Below are 13,102 nucleotides of genomic sequence, written 5' to 3' on the forward strand. Positions count from 1 at the left end.
TTTTCAGACACACAACCACAACTTTAAGTGAGGACCTCTGGTATGAAAGAGGGGTAAAGAAAAAAATCAAAAGGCAAAAATACTGAAATGATAACTTTAAATGTCCAGTATGGCATTTATTGCATACATATTTGGAAAAAGCAAACAGAGAGTAAAAGCAAAGTATTGATCCATTTAACCATGATATCCAGAGACAAGGCAAGATTGTTAATTATCTAAGTCACAATCTTTATTTAGAAAGGAGACAGACAGTTTACCATGTCAGAATTTCAGGAACAGTAATAGAAAATCTCCTCAAATAGAGTGTAATAATACTTAAGTACTCTGGAAGTAAATGGTTAGCACTGTTGCCTCACAGCGCCAGAGACCTGGATTCAATTCCTGCCTCAGGTGACTGACTGTGTGGAGTTTGTACATTCTCCCCGTGTCTGCGTGGGTTTCCTCCCACAGTCCAAAAATGTGCAGGTTAGGTGAACTGGCCAAGCTAAGTTGCCCCGTAGTGTTAGTGGAAGGGGTAAATGTAGGGGGATTGGTCTGGGTGGGTTGCGCTTTGGCGGATCAGTGTGGACTTGTTGGGCAAAGGGCCTGTTCCCACATTGTAAGTAATCTAATCAAAAAAAAACCTGTTCCAGACAACTTGCACAAATAAATTTTAAAAGAAGAATGTGACCGATGCTCTAATGTTTTAACAAATCTATCAATGTTGGAATAGATTCTTAAAAATAGGACAGTAGTAAACACATGGAAGAAAGGTAGCCATTCAATTTTAAACTAATGAGAATTAGATTCATACGCCTAATTCTACAATCCTCTAATTTGCATAGTTAATTACCTTCCAATACCAGACGCTTCGACTCATACATGAATCATGGTTATCTGAAACAAAATGGTGTTAGCACCACCATCACGATTGGTGGTCCCTTGCAGACAAGGATGACTCTCTTTCGCTGTCAGGGTGAGTCTTTTGGTAGCTGTACAGACTGATGCAGGTTCTATTCAGTGGCACCAATGTATCAATGGAACTAGCAATTAGCTAACCACTCCCAGAGATGACTCTCAGAAAATTAAGGTTACAGAAATTACAGAATGGCCTTATAGGAGTTTATAAAATCATGAGGGGCTTAAATAGAGAGAATAGGCAAGGTCTTTTTCCCAGGGTAGGGCAGTCCAAAACTACAGCACATAGGTTTAAGGTTGAGAGGGAATAGATTTAAAAAAGAACCTGGAGAACAACTTTCTCACACACAGAGGGTGGTGCCAGAGGAAATGGTGGACAATGTTCAAGAGGTATCTGCATGGTTTTGTGAATAGGAAAGGGTTTAGAGGGATATGGGCCAAATACTGGCAAATAGCGCTAGATCAGTTTCGGATAGCTGGTCGGCGTTGATGAGTGGGACCTAAAGGTCTGTTTCTGTGCTGTTTAACTCGGAGTCTATAAAATAAAAATGTGAATGCTTAGGCTATTTTGGAAGAATTCTGAAAACTAAGTAAATGGTTAATACTTTCTTAAAATAAAATCATTCATAGGACATGAGCCTCACTGGCTTGGCCAGAATTTATTGACCCTTCAGAAAGGGGTAGTGAGCTGATTTAAACATGAAAGGCATAGAGTGTAACATAGGTTAAAATTGTTATCCCAACACTGATACGGTTTACAACAAGTTACCAAGATCAGTCAAAGGTTTTCTAAACTGAGGTAATGTCTGTTTCCTGTGTTCTACACACCAACACAGTGCAGTCTCAGAGAATGTTATGATCTCTACCATTTTCCCTTTCAGTAGCATAGGAGCACATTATTTCTGCTGTTTATTTCCAGTATTTGATTAGGAGGGCCATAATTCCCAGGGAGATTGTCAATATTTATAGCACAATATTTTCCACACCAAAACATTTGAGGCACAGTGGGTACACAGACAAAGAAACCACTGACTGCTTTTTTTTTGGACAGAGAACGGATAGAGCAATTTGGTTAGATTTGGACCCATGACCAAACGACAGGTTATTTTGTGTCCAGAAAATTAATGTTTCATGATGAAAACAGCTCACTGGACGAAATTGTTGGATAAAGAATAGACATCATCAGTTTCGTAGAGCAGAGTAGATGGGGAAACCCTAGGTCTATTGTCTAAAGCTCAGGCAGTTTAAGGATGAAAGCAAATGGACAACAGCTGAAACAATGCTACTCTTCTGCACCAGTGACACCCAGAATGAATTGGACACTAAGAAAAGATTGTTAGGAAACCTCATTGTATAAGCAGAAAAATGAAACATATTTGTAATAGGGTAAATTGGTTTCAGTTGGATTAGAAGTTGCAAAAAGTAAATAATTGCAAATATATATTTATTAAATTATCCAAAAGTGGAAATGTTTAATTAACTGTGTAATGAAATATTAAACAATACATCTCAAAAATAAGTTGGAGACAGATTTACCAAAGAATTAACATACAAAACAGTGTATAACAAAATATTGTATTCATTGTCATTAAAACCCAGTATGGTTCACTAATATTCTTTGGCTTCACAATATTGTACGAAAATATTCTAGCTCATGTTTTTCAAAACTTTCTATGTAGCAGTGGATTCAAATATTTCGTCAACCAATATTGATGCATTCATTCCCTAAATTCTTGAATCCACCTCAGGCAGACAGAAGGAACTTGGCTTAATGTCTCATTCAAAATGTCTCAGCTCAAACAATGCATCACTCCTTCAGTGCTTTTGTAAATATCAGCCCATATTATATGCTCAGGTCTCTGGAATGGACTTAGATCCATGACCTTCTGATGGTGAGGAGAGAGAATGGTTACAACTAAAATTTGTGCTGCGTACTCAAGAAATATGCCACAACTTGAGCCAATAAACTTAAGGCAACTGACATTCCAGATCAGTACACACAGAATATTGCTTTGTCAGCGGTACTGTATTTCCCCCACCAAGTTTTGATTTGTACCCTTACCTGAGCACAAAAACAACAGTGCTGGAGCTACAGAAGTGAGTAAAATTAGTATCTAACGGGTCCAAGAGCTCAGGGAGAGCAAAAGAGATAGGTATGTGACTCAGTTAGTAGGTTTTTTTTAAAAAAATCAAAGGCACAATAAAGGTGTTGCACAACACATTAAAAAGAAATCACAAATATATTTAAAATCAATGGGTTTCAAAATGGTTTCAAAGACTTAGTTGTGAACGTGCAAATGATTTACAAGTGATTCATAAGTATTCTGGCACTGAGATTACTGATAACTATTTCCAGAAATATCAGTAAATCAAGTAGGGGCTGAAAGTTGGTATTTGTGAGTAGTCTCTGGAGCAGAAGCATGACAAAACAAAGCAACCAAAACATCTGCAAGAAGACAACACTTTAGTTTCACGATAGTGTTTTCACTTGAAGCAGATGTCCTGCCCTTTCATTAATGTCTCATTGATGATTTGAGACATAAGATCAAAGAATTAGGCAGCCAAGCATACAACACTGTACACACAGGCAGCTAGCAACAAACAGTGAGTCTATCCTACATTATGAATTCATTTTCTGAATGTGACTGAGCTCATGTAACACAAGTGACCTCAGAGGTTGATTCTTAACTCCCCTCTGAAATGGTCCAGCAAGGCATTTAGTTCAAGGACAATTAGGAATGAGCAAACAATTCGGGTCAACCAACAACACGCGCATTACGTGAATGAAGAAAGAAATAAAAAACTTTGTGGAACCCAATCCAAAAGAATCTGAAAATTCATTCCCATCCTTGGTCAGAGGTTAGGGTGATAACAGGAATACATAAAAGAGCTACTTTTTTTAAAATATAAAGAACTAAAATATCAAGCTGTATAATTTATGCAGAAATATTCATCAGAAAATATAGGAAAACGTTTTAAAGTACTAATCTGGCAATTCTAAATTTTTTAAAAAAGCATAAGTCATGAGCAGATACACTGAATAATGCAGCTAAACATAATTGCAGAAGTTCTCAGATATCCTTGACCTATTTAGGGTTGTTTCTAATTAAGGTGCTGTTCTCCCTTACTGGGGTACAGCTCCCAAGATCCCAGACACCTCCAAAGCTTTACTCAAGACAGTCTTAAAAATAAACTTCATTTTAGCTGGCTTTTCAATTACTCAAGGATTGGGAGGCAGAAGCAGTGGTAGAAGAACAAAGAGCAGAATTATTACAACTAAGCTCAGTCATGTTGGTGCCAACATTGACCCAACCATGCTTCCAGTAAGAGATCATGGATAGCAATCACAAGAAATTATTGGTTTTCACTCACAAATCTGGAACAAAATAAAACAAACCTAATAATGCCATCTTTCTTCTTCTGACATAAAATAACTCAGGACAGATAAGAACATGAATTTATGGCCTTCGTAATCTGTACAACTCAACCACTCACTGTACAAACTAGAAAAGCAGATGCTCATTCTGGGAAACTCCCACACATCAACAGGACTCTAATAAAAGCAAAATATGGTGGATGCTGGAAATCTAAACAAAACAAAGTGCTGAAAAAAAAAACTTAACAGGTCTGGTAAAATGTGTGGAGAAAAAAAAAAGAGAGAGGTTTTGGGTTGAGTCCGATAAGACTGTTCTTCAGAGCTCTTCAGACACAAAATGTTAATTCTCTCCACAGATGCTGATAGTTTGAATTTTCCTAGCACATCCTATTTTATAATATAAAGTAAGTGCTCTACTTAGGCAAAAAACAATAGATCTTTCAGATTGATGGGACTTTTAAAAAGCATTTTATTTATCCACTGAAATCATTCCAGACAGATTCAGTGAACAATATGAGAAAAGAAAAGTATGTAAGTTAGTGTCTTATTTTTCAGACAGGCAGTCATTTTGTACAAATATTAAAATGATACTTTGTAAAGATATATCACAGACACTTTTACCATAATGATTTGTTTATTAACATGTTCACCAAACAACATTCTACTTCATTTTTGGCTGAATTGGAAATCAGAGCTAACTGACGTATTTTAATCAACTTGATAAGTTCTATTCCAGCATTAAGTGCACAAAACATTCATTAACACATTAGTAGATAGACTGTGATGTAAAATGACAGTTTTGATTGTTCCTGCAATTAAAGATTTTCCCAACCATCATGTCTCCTCTCTCAACTAATAAGATTCCAAAAGCATATGATTTATCAGTATTTCTTAATGCTCTGCAGTATGAAATGGAGCGTGAGGAATTGCTGAAATTTATGGTTCAACAAATTTTGCACCAAGATAGAACTTTAACTTAAAGCCTTATATTGAAGGTAGGATGCTGCTGTGTGTTAGCAGCTTTTTTAAACCTTAGGCAATGCAGCAATATTCAAGCACCATCTTCAGACAAGACTTATTTCTCAACTATTAGCTATGAAAATGTTCCAAATAACAAATATATTACAAGAAACTAATTGATAAATTATAAATAGCCCCTTCTCTAGTTTTACAAATTGTTCATCTAAATTCAACATATTGCCCCTAATTCAGTCTTTTGAGCTATTCATCAATTAAGAAGGGTTAAAAAGTGGTATTTTTGTGTGCATTGTTGATAGATATTCAATGGGCCATTTGGTTTACATATACTGAAATGCCAGCTTCAGGTGAATTACCAGCCTATACTGTACAATATTTACCTTTTGCTGGAAGCGAAGTATTATACAGCTAGTTTGATGCTTTCCTGAACACATGTTCACAATTAAAAAGATACAAGACCAAATAATAGTCTGAGGTTATCTTATCAAATACTCCTTAAAATTACAAACTCAACCATAATATACACACACAGGGAAGCTAATGTCAAGTTGAGAAATAAGCGTCTCTACACAAAACTAACCGATTTTATGTTGGTTGTACAAAAATACAATGTGATATCACCAAGCATTTTTATAAGACTGCAAATGTATATTCTGAGAACATTTTTTTTGTAATAATAATGTGCCAAGGTAATCTCAAGTGCATTGATATCAATGCCAAATAAATATATAGCAACTGATCTTAGTATAATTTAGTACACAAAACGCACTCAAAACAAAACATTTGCTGCTTGTAAAGATTTGTCAATGTTGCAAGGTTAACTGAGCTGGGTACTTGGTAACTACAATAAATGGGTTATACTGTATGTGATGTTATCTATTTTTAAAACTCTAAATCCTCAGTGCATTTTGTTGCTGGGAACAGTTCCAGCAGTCTTTCAGCATAAAAGAAAATATCTTGTTGGGATCAATATTCCACATGCCTACTATACAATGTATGTTTGCACATTACAGGAATTTGTCTAGAGGCTAACTAGTTGTGTATACTACTTTCTTATATCAGGAATGTAATAAATTAGAAAACATTTTTAGATCCATAACACTTATAATACAAAGGGGATATTCCTTACACCTGTTCAACTTCAGTGTTTCAAAATGAATGCCAGTTTGATCATTATAGTTATTTCTGTGCTACATTAAACCGCCTGAAGTTACCTCTCATTTTTCTAGCAGTCCCCCCTTTAATAGAGCTGTGCATCAATTGAACTGATAATTTATTTTTCACCTCAAGAAATGTGAATGTACCTGGACTAAGCTGAAAGTCACACAGACCTTATCAAGAGTAATTGCTATTTAAGGCTCATTTGACAAATATTTCTTCTCAGAGTGCTATAATATAAACAGATTCACATTTATTATTGCTTGGTCTTTGCTTAATAACACATTACAAAAAGCTTACATTAATTAGGAAGTAATTCAGACAGTGGTCAGTGTCCATTCTGTCCAATAAAACTCCAATTTTAAATGTCTGAAACTAATAATATTTATTTATCCTTGATCAATATTTTTCATAACTACGTTTAAATACACTCATAAAACATTTATTGAATGCAAGTGAAGTAACTTGAACACTAGCAAGAGGCTGGGCATTCTCTGATGAGTGATTTGCTTCCTGACTCCCTGAAGTCTCTCCAAGCCTACAAGAGATAGGCAAAGAATGTGAACCATAATTGTTACTGCCTGAATGGCTGCACCTCCTAGAGTACAACATTGACCCAAAAAAAGCAGTCCTTCTTTTTATTACCCCATACAATAGTTTAAAGACTCTCTTCACCATCATTGGCATTTGCCAGATGCATAGTATATTATTCACTGGGCATACTGCAGCAACTTATCAAAGTTTTCTCTGTATCACTTTTCAAATTGGCAAACTCCAATACCTAGAAGGTGGGTACAAGGGAACACCATAACCTCAAAATCACACACTATCCTAACTTAAGCATCTAATCTCATTATATCATTATCATGGTGTCAAAATTCTGGAACTTCCCATCCATCAATATCATGGGATCAATTTCACCACAACACTTGAACAAAGTCCACTATCTGAAGAGTAAGTAGGAATTGTCAATAATACCCATGTCTTAAGACCTACTGTTTTAGAAATCACTGTTACACAAAAACAACAGGTCTAGCAGAATAAGGCAAACAAAATAAAGCTGCTCCAGCAGCTCATGGTACAAAGACTGGAGCAGATCACAGATTTAAAGCAACAAAAGAAATGGAAGGGGTTGTGAGGTGAGCTTTTTTTTTAAAAACACTGAGAATGGATTGAAACTTGCTGAAAGGATTTCGAAGTGGAGACAAGATTTCAAAAATAAACTAGAACCAGTGGGGCATTTGAAGTTCTCCTGGGTTAGAGTGCAGGTGTAACTGACCTAGATTGTTCGACTGAGTACTGGCATGAACTCGATGGTCAAAGGCCCACATTTGTGGCATAATGATTCTGGCAGCATTTACCCTGGATAAAGGTGTCATAGAGATGTACAGCATGGAAACAGACCCTTCGGTCCAACCCGTCCATGCCAACCAGATATTCCAACCCAATCGAGTCCCACCTGCCAGCATCCGGTCCATATCTCTCCAAACCCTTCCTATTCATATACCCTTCCAAATGCCTTTTAAATGTTGCAATTGTACCAGCCTCCACCACTTCCTCTGGCAGCTCATTCCATACATATACCACCCTTTGCCCCTTAGGTTTCTTTTATACCTTTCCCCTCTCACCCACCCCAGGGAAAAGACTTTGTCTATTTATCCTATCCATACCCCACATGATTTTATAAACCTCTATAATGTCACCCCTCAGCCTCAGACGCTCCAGGGAAAACAGCCCCAGCCAGTTCAGCCTCTCCTTAGAGCTCAAAATCCTTATAAATCTTTTCTTAACTCTTTCAAGTTTCAAAATATGTTAATTGCTCATCCCTAACTGCCCTGGAGAAAGTGGTGGTGAACGACCTCTAGAACCACTATATTCCTTGGGGTGTAGGTACACTGACAGTGCTGTTAGGAAGGGTGTTCCAGGATTGTCACCCAGTGATAGTGAAGGAATTACAAAACAGTTCCAAGTCAGAACAGTACGTGGTTTGTAGGGGAACACGTTGGTGTTGGTGTTTCATTGCAGCTGCTGTCCTTGTCCCTCAATGTGGTAGAGATTGTGAATTTGGAAGGTGCTGTCAGAGGAGCTTTAGCGAGTTACTGCAGTGCATCTTGTGGATGCACCACCACTGCCATTGTGTTAATAATGACAAGAGTAAGTGTCACAGATATTGTCCACTTCTTTCTGCATTTGAACACAGACTGTTTCAGTATCTGAAGAGTTATGAATAGTATTGAAAATTGTGCATGCATTGCACCCTTAAGAGGGTCACTGAGCCTAGGAAAATAACATGAGGAACTTTGGCAGGGATGTCCTTGGGCTAAGATGACGACGTCCAATCCTCAGTCTCCTTCCTTTGTCCTTTCCAGTGGCGGGATTTCTCCACCACACCCCACCCTCCACAATGACCCATTTTGTAAGGGGTCTTTGATGCCATACTTGGTCAAATGCTGCCTTAATGTCAAGGGCGGTCATTTTCACCTCGTCTCTGGAGTTCAGTTCTTTAGTCCATATTTAGACCAAGGCTGGGAAGAGGTCAGGATATCAGTGTTCTTTACAGAACCTGAACTGAACATCAGTGAGCAGTTCATTCGTTTGCAAGTACCATTTGAAAATATCATCAACAACCTCATTCACCATTCCACTGATGATTGAGAATAGATCAATGGGGGAACTCAGGAGAATGTTAAGATGGATCATGCACTTATTACTTCTGGTGGAGGATAAATGCTGTTGCTTCAGCCTTGTCTGTTGCACTAATGTGCTTAGCTCCCCTTCTGTTAGTTGTTCAAGTGTTTAATTCTGTTAAAGTTAGACTGCCAAGGCATCCAACTTTAATTTATTGGATGTAATGAAACTTGTATCAAAAATACAGTAGCAGAAACAATTGTTTCATGTGGACTTTATATGTTGCTCATTGCAAGTTAGCACAATAAACCCCTTAAAACTGCTACTAGAATCACAGCTCAGAATATACATAGATAACCTTTCATTAGTTCCAACTCTCACTAAATGTGTAAATAGGGTTACTAATATGTAATGTTAAACATGCAGCAATCACTGGCATCTAAGTTTAAGTGCAATATTACTGAAGTGATTATGCTGTAAAAATTATCTGTCATTGGGAACTAGGTCATACATCCCCAGAATTTCTAAACTATTCACCTACAAGATCAAATCCCATTCACAACTGAATGGATAAACAATCCCACACTGTTTGGCAAGGTTCTTAGGCAAACTGAGCTTAAGCAGTTTCTCAAAACAAAACTACCTTAATTTGGCACTAAATTGCAAAAGAAAAATGACTTTCCTACTCAAAAGAAAACACAAGGAGGCTTTGTGGTTTAGATTCCAAAGTGCAGGGTACATTATTCTGCTTTTGGCCGTGTAATACATCTGACTAGGCACTTTCTGACACTAAGCCAAAGAATTCTACGCTACAGAACTTCTTTGAACAGCACATAAATTCACAATATCAGATCGAATTCAGAGTTTACCAATAAATTCTAAACTGATGGACCGTCTGCTTCAAATGTAACTAAAGTTAAATAGCTATCCACACGTCTGCTGCCTTTAGTTTAACCAGCTGTAGAAGTCATGGGTTGTTGCAGTGTGTTTTGTAAACAGGATATAATGCTGCCAAAATGCTGTGGTGGTGGGAGGGAGGGAGGGAAAGAATGCTTAAGGTGGTGGATGGGGGTGCCAATCAAGCGCTTTGTCTTGAATGGCATTTAGATTCTTGAATATTGTTTGAGCTACCCTCATTAGGCAAGTGAAGAGTATAGATCAGGGTGTTGCTAGAAAAGCACAGCAGGTCAGGCAGCATCAGAGGAGCAGGAAAATCAACATTTCGGGCAAAAGTCCTTCCAAAACATCGATTTTCCTGCTCCTTCGATGCTGCCTGACCTGCTGTGCTTTTCCAGCACCACTCTGATCTAAACTCCAGTTTCCAGCATCTGCAGTCTTCACTTTTGCCTAAGTGAAGAGTATTCCATCACTCTTCCAAGGCACCTCACAAACGTGGATGTGCATTTGGAAGTCTGGAGTTTAATGACTCACTGCAAAACATCCAACATCTGTTCTGATCTTGGAGCTTAAGTATTTATATAGCTGGTTCAAGTAAGTTTCTTGTAAATGTAACCTGAGGATATCAATGATAGGGAATTTCACAACTGTAATACAATTGAATGTCAAGGAAAGATGGATAGATCTTGTCTTGTTAGAAATACTAACTACCTGACACCTGAATGGCACAAATATTACTTGCCACTTACTAGCCTAAGCTGGTAATATGGTGGTATGGACTGCTTCAGTATCTGAGGAATTGCAAATGATGATTATTGTGAAATCATCTGGTAATATCCCCAATTGTGACACTATGATAAAGAAAAACATTGATAATGGTCAGGCCTAGGAAACTACTCTGAGAAACTCCTAGTGTTCTGAATTTCAGATGAACTGCCTCAAATTACAACAATCAATTTCCTAATTGGTTGATTCCAACCAATGGAGAATTTTCCAAGATTGCATTGACTTAGTCTTTGAATCTACATCCAATAAGTACTCTCTGATTCAGGGCCAGTACTCTCACCTCATTTAATAGAGTGGAAATCAACAGATATGTTCAGATCAAGGCTGTAATTAGGTCAGAGGTTCGTAACCTTGGTGGAACTCAAACAAACCACTGACAGACAGGTTATTACGGAGTTAAGTGCCAATTGAAGGCACACTCAATGATGCAATTCCTGACATTACATTGGATTGAGAATACACTGATGGAGTGGTAATTGGACAAATTAGATTTGATCGGTTTTTGGAGAGAAGACAAAAATGGTGAATGATTTGGAGGGCAGGTAATGCCAATGTTGTAGTTTCACTATAACATCTTGGCAAGGAGCATGGCTAATTCTGGATGCCATCTTCAGTACTAACACCAGGTTGCTGTCAATGCTTATTGCTTTATTCATAATCTTGAGCCACTATATCACATGCAGTGATCTGTAATAGATGAAAACAGACATTTTTTTCATTTCATAAGAGTGTGGGCATCATTGGCAAGATCATGATTTATTACGCATCAATTTTCCTTGAATTGAGTCACTTTTAGGCCTCCACAGAGGACAGTTAGGAGTCAGCCACATTGCTGTGGGTCTAGACTCACATGTAAGCCAGGAGAAAGTGAGGACTGCAGATGCTGGAGATCAGAGCTGAAAATGTGTTGTTGGAAAAGTGCAGCAGGTCAGGCAGCATCCAAGGAGCAGGAGAATCAACATAAGCCCTTCTTCAGGAATGAGGAAAGTGTGCCAAGCAGGCTAAGATAAAAAGGTAGGGAGGAGGGGCATTGGAAATGCGACAGGTGGAAGGAGGTTAAGGTGAGGGTGATAAGGTGGGAGTGGGAGTATCAGGAAGATTGCAAGTGAGGAAGATGGTGCTGAGTTCGAGGGTTGGGACTGAGACAAGGTGGGGGGAGGGGGAAATGAGGAAACCGGAGAAGTCTGAATTCATCCCTTGTGGTTAGAGGGTTCCTAGGCAGAAGATGAGGCGCTCTTCCTCCAGCCATCGTGTTGCTATGGTCTGGCGATGGAGGTGTCCAAGGACCTGCATATCCTTGGTGGAGTGGGAGGGGGGAGTTGAAGTGTTGAGCCACAGGCCAGTCAGGGTAAGGATAATAAATTGTCTTCCCTAGAAAAAAAAAGTTTAGTATGTGATGTTTGGGACCTCAGGAAAGACTGAGATGCACTATCCTCTTCACTCTAATGGCTAAAGATAGTTGAAACTTGCACCGACATGCAGGCTCTAATCAATGAGGATAGTGACTTTCATACAGCCTCCTTTACTGATTGGTTTAATTTTCTTCTGCTATACTGTATATAACTAAACAGAGCAGGACTGCAGAGTTTTGACCTGATCCACTGATTGTGGAATACTTTGCTCTGTCCATCACACATATGCTATTTAGGGTACATGCCTGTGTAACAGCTTGATGAGTGTGACACCAACTCATTCTATGGAATATATGGTGTTGCGGCATATGTTCTCAGCTGATCAATTATCTGGTTTGGTGGTATGGTAGGTTGAGAAATGTACACTGCAATGAATTTACATATTGTTACTGAATACAGTTCTGATGATGGTAGCCCAGAAGCCGCCTCATAGGTGCCCAGACCTAAGCTACATTGCAATTCTGTGTGTAAAACAAACCTAAGAGAGTCAGGGGCAAACCTGAAGGGCTTATGCTCGAAACGTCGAATTCTCTATTCCTGAGATGCTGCCTAACCTGCTGTGCTTTGACCAGCAACACATTTGCAGCTGTGATCTCCAGCATCTGCAGACCTCATTTTTTACTTGGTAATGACACACTCACAAAACCACCTGCATTAGTAGGAACGTCCTACGCAGGAGCACACGCATAACCTCTGAACGCCAGCAATCTTAATGAATGCTTCGGCAAACCGTTACAGGTTTTACCTTTAACGCTTCTATCTCCAAGAACTTATACGAACACACGTGATAACAAAAAAGGAGAAACTCACCAACCCCCACACCGCAAGTGGACTGCGGGCACACACTGATGATGTCACACGACATGCCCTTGGGCCAGTGCTGATGACGCAATCGGTTCCTCTTTGATTGACAGTTCGTGGTGTGAATGGGGTTAAAAGTAGCAGCCAATAGCAGTGCACTCTCGCCGCG

General features: G+C 38.6%; 1 protein-coding gene across 1 annotated transcript in view; it reads right to left on the reverse strand.

Moving 5' to 3' along the window:
• trmt61a (tRNA methyltransferase 61A) overlaps positions 1 to 12,965 on the reverse strand; it is a 38,101-nt gene extending 25,136 nt beyond the window's left edge. The window contains exon 1 of the mRNA XM_060829234.1: positions 12,943 to 12,965. The gene's annotated coding sequence lies outside the window, so the exon portion shown is untranslated. The remainder of the gene's footprint in view (positions 1 to 12,942) is intronic.
• Positions 12,966 to 13,102: the final 137 nt, after the last annotated feature.

Source organism: Hemiscyllium ocellatum, chromosome 8, assembly GCF_020745735.1.
Source record: "Hemiscyllium ocellatum isolate sHemOce1 chromosome 8, sHemOce1.pat.X.cur, whole genome shotgun sequence".
NCBI lineage: Eukaryota > Metazoa > Chordata > Chondrichthyes > Orectolobiformes > Hemiscylliidae > Hemiscyllium > Hemiscyllium ocellatum.